The sequence below is a fragment of the Bubalus bubalis genome, chromosome 18, assembly GCF_019923935.1.
Source record: "Bubalus bubalis isolate 160015118507 breed Murrah chromosome 18, NDDB_SH_1, whole genome shotgun sequence".
Lineage (NCBI taxonomy): Eukaryota > Metazoa > Chordata > Mammalia > Artiodactyla > Bovidae > Bubalus > Bubalus bubalis.
This window is the reverse complement of record NC_059174.1, coordinates 49,234,334-49,242,995: the sequence shown is the minus strand read 5'-3', so window position 1 is coordinate 49,242,995 and position 8,662 is coordinate 49,234,334. Positions and strand designations below refer to the sequence as shown.

Sequence of the window (8,662 nt, the reverse complement as noted above, 5' to 3'; positions counted from 1 at the left end):
GGATTTTAAATGGAACGTGGAACTGCCATCTTTGAATTCTCACCCATGTGCTGCCTGGGACCCTTTCCCAGTTGGGACTCCAGATGTGCTGTGACATGAGACTTCCCAGCACTGTTTAAGTCTGGATGTTGCTCAAAATCCAATTTGGTGATGTATTCTCTGCTCTATTTCTCTTTTCTTTTAATGTTAGTATGTTGAAAGTAAGCTAGATAATTCTTTAATAAATATCTGGATTATTTTAAAAATAAGTATATAAAAGAATTACAACTACCTGGGCCACATCAAGGGGGTCTCCAAACCTCCCAAGAGGAATATTTTTCTTTAAATTTTTTCCTTTCAAGTCTTTTTGTCATATCCACATGAACAAATCCTGGTGTAACTACATTCACCCTAATTTTCTTTCTTGCTACTTCTTTAGCAAGAGCATGTGAAAATCTGACTAATTCTCCTTTATTAGCACTGTGCATAAACTGGCCAGAGTTTCCTCTGAAACCAATAACACCTACATTCACAATGGACCTGCTCTGCTGTTTAATCATTGTCTTCATGGCAGCTCTACAGGTCAGCATGGAGCCCAGGAGGTTAGTATGAAGCAGAGATAGCATATTCTCAGAATTTTTCCTTACTAAGAGTTTATCCCTATTAATTCCAGCTGCATTTACCAAGAAATTAACTGGACCCAAATTCTTGCCTCTGTTCCTTCAAATGTGTTTTGAATATCATGTTCTTAATGACCGCCTCAAAGCTCAATGCCGAATAAACTCCACCCAGGTCTCCAGCTGCAGCCTCTGACCCTCAGAGATTCCAGGCAACAAAGGCCAGTCAGCAGTGGCTCTGTGCCATCAAGCAGTCCACTGCTCTGTTGATGCCCTAGACCCTGTACATCTGGGACAGAAAACCTCCGGCCCCAGGGCTAGATGGAGAGGCTACAAGGGCCCACCCTTCCCAACCACCTCCCAGGTCTTTTTTTAAATGTGTTTCACATGATATTAACAGACTGCCCAGGTGACTCAGTGATAAAGAATCTGCTCGCAAATGCAGGAGATACAGAAGACACAGGTTCAGTCCCTGGGTCGGGAAGATCCCCTGGAGGAGGAAATAGCAACCCACTCCAGTATTCTTGCCTGGGGGATCCTACGGACAGAGGAGCCTGGCCAGCTGCAGTTCAGGGGGTCGCACGAGTCAACTAAGTGCTTGTTCCATCACCAAATCCTCCCAATTTTTTTTAAATTGAAGTATAGTTAATTTACAATGTTGTGTTCATTTCAGGTGTACAGCACAATGATTCAGTGGGAATAGAATCTAAAAAAGAATGGATATATGTGTATGTATAACTGATTCGCCTGCCATACAGCAGAAACTAACAGACCATTGCAAATAAACTATACTTCAATAAAAATTAATTAAAAAAAAGAATTCTTTGTATAAAGTTCTCTCAATCTAAATTTATTTCTCACTGGGTATGGGTTAGCAATTGTGAGACTATTTTATATACATATGAGGGTTGAACACATAAGTAAATATAGTGTAAAAATGAGAGACAAATTTTTGCTATCAAGGAAAGAATTTTAAAATATAGGAAGCTAGAATGGAACCTGTGTGTTAGATTGAAATCAGAGATATCAATATGAATTGCTTTTGAGAGAGAGAAATCAAGCTCCATCCACTGAGAGGGCCAGTAAGCATATCTCACTAGCAATGAGCACAGCTAGTATCCAGATCTTGGTTTCTAAATACCACCTTCCAATAAAAGGAAGCAAGACTTCTTAGAGAAGTGGTTGATTCCAGGGCTGGGGAAGGGAAAATATAAGAACAATTTATGATGCCAGAAAAAAAGAAGTAGTTGAAAAAAGATCAGTTCAGTTCAGTTCAGTTCAGTCACTCAGTCGTGTCCGACTCTTTGTGAACCCATGAATCACAGCACGCCAGGCCTCCCTGTCCATCACCAACTCCCGGAGTTCACTCAGACTCACGTCCATCGAGTCAGTGATGCCATCCAGCCATCTCATCCTCTGTCATCCCCTTCTCCTCCTGCCCCCAATCCCTCCCAGCATCAGGGTCTTTTCCAATGAGTCAACTCTTCGCATGAGGTGGCCAAAGTACTGGAGTTTCAGCTTTAGCATCATTCCTTCCAAAGAAATCCCAGGGCTGATCTCCTTCAGAATGGACTGGTTGGATCTCCTTGCAGTCCAAGGGACTCTCAAGAGTCTTCTCCAACACCACAGTTCAAAAGCATCAATTCTTCAGCGCTCAGCCTTCCTCACAGTCCAACTCTCACATCCATACATGACCACAGGAAAAACCATAGCCTTGACTAGACGGACCTTTGTTGGCAAAGTAATGTCTCTGCTTTTCAATATGCTATCTAGGTTGGTCATAACTTTCCTTCCAAGGAGTAAGTGTCTTTTAATTTCATGGCTGCAGCCACCAACTGCAGTGATTTTGGAGCCCCAAAAAATAAAGTCTGACACTGTTTCCACTGTTTCCCCATCTATTTCCCATGAAGTGATGCGACCGGATGCCTTCGTTTTCTGAATGTTGAGCTTTAAGCCCACTTTTTCACTCTCCACTTTCACTTTCATCAAGAGGCTTTTTAGTTCCTCTTCACTTTCTGCCATAAGGGTGGTGTCATCTGCATATCTGAGGTTATTGATATTTCTCCCGGCAATCTTGAGTCCAGCTTGTGCTTCTTCCAGCCCAGCATTTCTCATGATGTACTCTGCATAGAAGTTAAATAAGCAGGGTGACGATATGCAGCCTTGATGTACTTCTTTTCCTATTTGGAACCAGTCTGTTGTTCCATGTCCAGTTCTAACTGTTGCTTCCTGACCTGCATACAGATTTCTCAAGAGGCAGGTCAGGTGGTCTGGTATTCCCATCTCTTTCAGAATTTTCCACAGTTTATTGTGATCCACATAGTCAAAGGCTTTGGCATAGTCAATAAAGCAGAAATAGGTGTTTTTCTGGAACTCTAGATGGGGCATGTCAAAAAGAAACAGGAGCCAATCTGGAGGAGCTCACAATGACAAAGCTGCAACAGTTTGAACAACAAAATAAATAAAATATTGGATTATAATCCATGGAATAAAATAAATGCTCTCTTGGATAAGAGACCATAGTGATATAAACTATTGGCTAAATAAAAAACTGGGAAGAAGAGACAGTTCTACCTTATGGAAGAATTCCAGTTAATAAATGTAGAAGGGGGACTTCTCTGGTGGTCCAGTGGCCCCCAGTGCAGGGGGCCCAGGTTCAATCCCCAGTCAGGGAACTAGAGCCTGCATTTCACAACTAAAAATTCTGCATGCAACGAAGACTTGTTGTGGCCAAATAAGTAAATTTAAATATTAATAAATAAATGTAGAAGGAATGAGGGAAATAAAAAATCATTTTTAGAATAAACACCACAGTAATAATTGTGTGTGAGATCCACTGATGGATGCCAACATTCATGGGCAAAAGTTCGAAGAGAAACAGAATTCTGCATAGTCTTAAATATATTCCTTCAGATATTTATTAATTACAAAGAGAAATATAGTAACTTTACAGTAAAGAAATCTTAACCAAGTGATCAAAGTTGACATTATCAGTAATAAGACATATCAGAGGGTAGCATCGTGTATCCCCTGGTAGGATGAACTAAGAAAGGCATGTCATTTCTATACTATTCTTGCCAAAAATGCACAATCCCAATATAATCATAAGAAAAACCAGAAAACAAATATCAGAAAAATCAGGAAAATATTTTTTAAAATATCAGACTGAGTCACAGTCTACAAGTAACTGACAAGTACTTTTTTTTAAGTCTCAAGGTCATAAAAGACTGAGTAATTATTACAAAAGAGAGGAGATTTAGAAAACACAAAAAATAAATGCAATGTGAGATATTGGATGGCATCCTGGAATAGAATAGAAAAAGAATATAGTGGAAGAGCTGTGAAATATAAATAAATAATATCTGTGCTTTAGCCAAGAGTGTTGCACCAATACTATTTTAGTTCTGTTTTTTTTTTGTTTGTTTGTTTGTTTTACTATTTTAGTTTTGAACATTGTACTGTGCTTACACAAGATGTTCTCATTAAGAGAATTCAGATGAAGGGTGAATAAAACTGTAACATTTGTAACTTTTCTGTGCCTCTGGAAATATTTCAAAATGTATAATTCCTTTTTGTTTTAATTAATTTATTTTTGGCTGTGCTGGGTCTTTGTTAGTGCACAGGCTGTTTTCTCTAGTTGGGGTGAGCAGGGGCTATTCTTCATTGCAGCACACGGGCTTCTCATTGTGGTGGCTTCTCTTGTTGCAGAGCACAGGCTCTACAGTGCAGGGTTAGTAGTTGTGGGCACACGGGCTCTGGGGCACCTGGGATCTTCCGAGACCAGGGATTGAACTCATGCCCCCTGTATTGGCAGGCAGATTCTTATCCACTGCACCACCAGGGAAATTCAAAATTTATAATTTCTTGAAAGACACTTCATAGACCTGCCATTTCTGATCTTCTTCTGTATCCTTCCACTGCATGAAGGATGAGAGCTTTTAACCAAGCAATAAAAAGGACTTCTAAAACTCTTTAACATCATCCCTTATTCATTACCCTAAGCCACGACTCTTGTGTCATATATATTGACCACCCTTTACTGTCTTCTCATTTTAAAATGGAGAAGGCAATGGCATCCCACTTCAGTACTCTTGCCTGGAAAATCCCATGGATGGAGGAGCCTGGTAGGCTGCAGTCCATGGGGTCGCTAAGAGTCGGACATGACTGAGCGACTTCCCTTTCACTTTTCACTGTCATGCATTAGAGAAGGAAATGGCAACCCACTCCAGTGTTCTTGCCTGGAGATCCCAGGGACGGGGGAGCCTGGTGGACTGCCGTCTATGGGATCCCACAGAGTCGGACAAGACTGAAGTGACTTAGCAGCATTTTAAAATTGTATTTATTTATTTTTGGCTGTGTTGAGTTTTCACTGCTGTTTGTGGGCTTTCTCTAATTGCGGTGAACAGGGGCTAGTCTCTAGTTGTGATGTGTGGGCTTCTCATTGAGGTGGCTTCTGTTGTTGCAGAACATGGGTTCTAGATGCTCAGGCTTCAATAATGATTACTGTGACTTTTATCACCTTAGATTCATATAGTCTGTTCTTGAACATCATGTAAATAGAATCAAACAGTGTGTTTTCTTTTTAATTTAGTCAACCAAATTTGAGATGCCTTCAAGTTCCAGTCTTAAGACTCTAGACTTTTAAGCAGACCAGCCTCTGATCCCATTCAATTCACTCATTCAGTCAATGATTCAACAAGTATTTATTAATATTCTACTTGACTTCAGGCATTCTCCCAAGCACTGGGGACATGGTTTTGAATGAAACTGACCAAATCCTTCATTCTCACTGAGCTGATATGCTAGTGGGGAAAGCTGATTCTAGAAACACAAACAAATACCATAATATTTCAGAGAGTAATAATTACTACAAAGAAAAAAATTCAGCTGGATAAGCCAATGGAGTAAGAGGCTGGTAATTTAGACAAATTTGTCAAGAAAGGACTCTCTGGACTGGTGATATTTGAACTGAAGCCTAATTAATATGCAGACACATCCGAACGTGTCCCCCCACCCAATTTCATATGTTGCCAAAGGTGATGATATTGGCAGGTGGGATCTTTGGAGGTGATCTGGTCATGAGGGTGGACCCCTCATGGATGGGATTAGTGTACTGATAAAGGATATACTACAGGGAATTTTCTGGTGGTCTAGGGGCTAAGACTCCATGCTCCTAATGCAGGGAACCCAGGTTCAATCTATGATCAGAGAACTAGATCCCACCTGCCCCAACAAAAGAGCCTGCATGCCTCGATTAAGACTGAAGAGCCCATGCTGCAACTAATACTCAGTGCAGCCAAATAGATCAATATCTTAAAAGAGAGAGAGAGAGAGATCTCAGAACTCCCTAGCCCTTTTCACCACTTGAAGACACAAGAAGTCTCAGACTTGGACAAGGGCTGCCACCTGACCATGCTGGTACTCTGATCTCAGACTTCCAGGCTTCAGAACTGTGAGCAATTTTTTTTTTCTCTACTGTTTATAAGCTATGCAGCCTGTGATGCTTTTGTGAAAGTAACCCAAACAGACTAAGACAGGGGCAAACCACATCAATATAGGGAGACGGCAAAGAGGATGGGGAAACAGTAAGTGCAAAGGCCCTGAGGTGACATAAACTTGAAACACTGAAAAAGAGCAAGAAGTGAGAGCAGAGGAAGCAGAGAAAGGAAAGAGAAATGGCAGAAGTAGAACCTAAGAGTTTGAGAGGATCCAGATAATGGAAAACTGTATGTGTTTCCTTGTCTGAGGAGAAGCCTGGGGGAGAGCAGTTGTGGAGTGTGATATCAAGAGTTTTGTTTTGGATTTATTAAGTTCAATTACAGTCTGGAACTCAGGGGAGAGCTTGGAGTAGAGCGATAAATTTGGGAGTCGTCAGTATATGGTATTTACAGTCCTAAGGCTCAACTTTCCTGGTGGCATAGTGGATAAGAATCTGCCTGCCCATGCAGGGGTCACAGGTTGATCCCTGGCCTGGAAAGATCCCACATGCCCTGGAGGAACTAAGTCCATGCACCATAACTACTGAGCCCGTGTGCTGCAGTTACTGAAGACTGGGCACCTAGAGCCCATGCTCCACAATAAAAGAAGCCACCAAAATGAGTGGCCTGCACACCACAAGAAAGGGTAGTCCTCACTTGCCACAACTAGAGAAAGCCTGCTGACAGAGACGAAGACTCAGGGCAGCCAAAAATAAATAAACAAAGTCGTAGGTCTGGAAGAGATCAACTAGGGAAAGAATACTAGAAAAAAGAGAATCGATTCAAGGACTGAGCTCCAACATTTGAAAGTCAAGGAGATGAGGACACAATAAGGAGCAGCCACTGAGGTTGGAGGAGAATTGGAGGGCAAGTTCTGTTGGAATCCGAAATAAGAAAGTGAATTAAGTAGGAGGGAACCTGTGTTCATTACGAAGGGAAATAACTTCACAATGAAGAATTCCGAAAGACCTTCCCCTACTCTTAACCATATGTTCAAAGTTAACACCACCAGTAATTGGTCAAATGATATCTGGTACTTCCTGAAATGAGACACTAAGAAGAACAAAACAATGCGTCTGTGATTTACCTGCCAAAGGTTTATAATATGAATTTAATCATGAAAAAATAAAGATCAAAATTAAGGGCCGGTATACAAAATGAGTGACTAGTACTTGTCAAATTTGTCAATGGTTTCAAAGACAAATAAAAGTTGAAGGAGAATTCCCTAGTTGTCCAGTGGTTAGGATTCTGTGCCTGCAATGACAGGAGTCTGTCAGAGCAGTTAAAAAAAAATTAGATTAAAAAAAGTTAAGGTTGAGGAACAGTCTTCAGTTAAAAGAGATTCTTATTAGGTCTTCCAAACTGGAAAAAAAATTGTTATAACAAATATTCTTTGGACAACTAGTAAAATCAAAACATTATCAGAAAATTAAATAATATTGTATCAATATTAAATTTTTCTATTTTGATAATATTACTACTAATGTAATAAAAAGTGTCCTTGTTTTTTGCAAATACACACTGAACACTTTAGAGCTATAAGGGCACCTGGGCTACAATTTACTCTCAAATAATTCATAGAGAAACAGAGAAAAAGAGAGGTTTTGATAAAGTGTAGCAAAATGTTACCAATTGGTGAATCAGGAAAATGTACATAAAAGTTCCTTGTACTATTCTTGAAGCTTTTCATTAAGTTTGGAATTACATATATCTTTTAATGTTCACAAAAGATTTCTGAGTAACTTAACTTCATCACAGAATAAAACTCAAGAATATTTACAGGAACAGGAAAATATCCAGCACCCAACAAGGAAAAATTTGCAATAACTGACATCCAATCAAAACTTACCAGGCAGAAACTATAAAACACTTAGAGGAAAACAGAGGTAGAACATTGTATAACATGAATCACAGCAAGATTCTCTATGATCCACCTCCTAGAGTAATGGATGCAAAAATAATGAAATGAGACCTAATTAAAATTAAAAGCTTTTACACAGCAAAGGAAACTGTAAACAAGGAGAAAAGACGACCCTCAGAATGGTAAAAAATCATAGCAAATGAAACAACTGACAAAGGATTAATATCCAACATTTACAAGCAGCTCATGCAATTCAATACCTGAAAAACAAACAACCCAACCAAAACATGAGCAGAAGGCCTAAACACACATTTCTCCAAAGACACACAGATGGTTAATAAACACATGAGAAGATGCTCAACATCACTCATTATTAGAGAAATGCAAATCAAACTACAATGAGCTATCGTCTCACACCTGTCAGAATGGCCATCATTAAAAAGTCTACAAACAATAAATGCTGGAGAGGTTGTGGGGAATCCTCTTGCACTGTTGGTGGGAATACAAACTGATACACCACTATGGAGAACAGTATAGAGAGTCCTTAAAAAACTAAGAATAGAACTACCATATGATCCAGCAATCCCACTACTGGGCATCTACCCTGAGGAAACCATAATTGAAAAAGACATATGGACCCCAATGTTCACTGCAGCACTATTTACAAGATCTAGGACATGGAAGCAACCTAGATGTCCATCAACAGATGAATGGATGAAGAAGTTGTG

At 39.9% G+C, this 8,662-nt stretch overlaps 1 pseudogene; it reads right to left on the bottom strand.

Moving 5' to 3' along the window:
• Positions 1–238: 238 nt before the first annotated feature.
• On the bottom strand, positions 239–5,843 carry LOC123330197 (annotated as a pseudogene).
• Between the last annotated feature and the right edge of the window lie 2,819 nt (positions 5,844–8,662).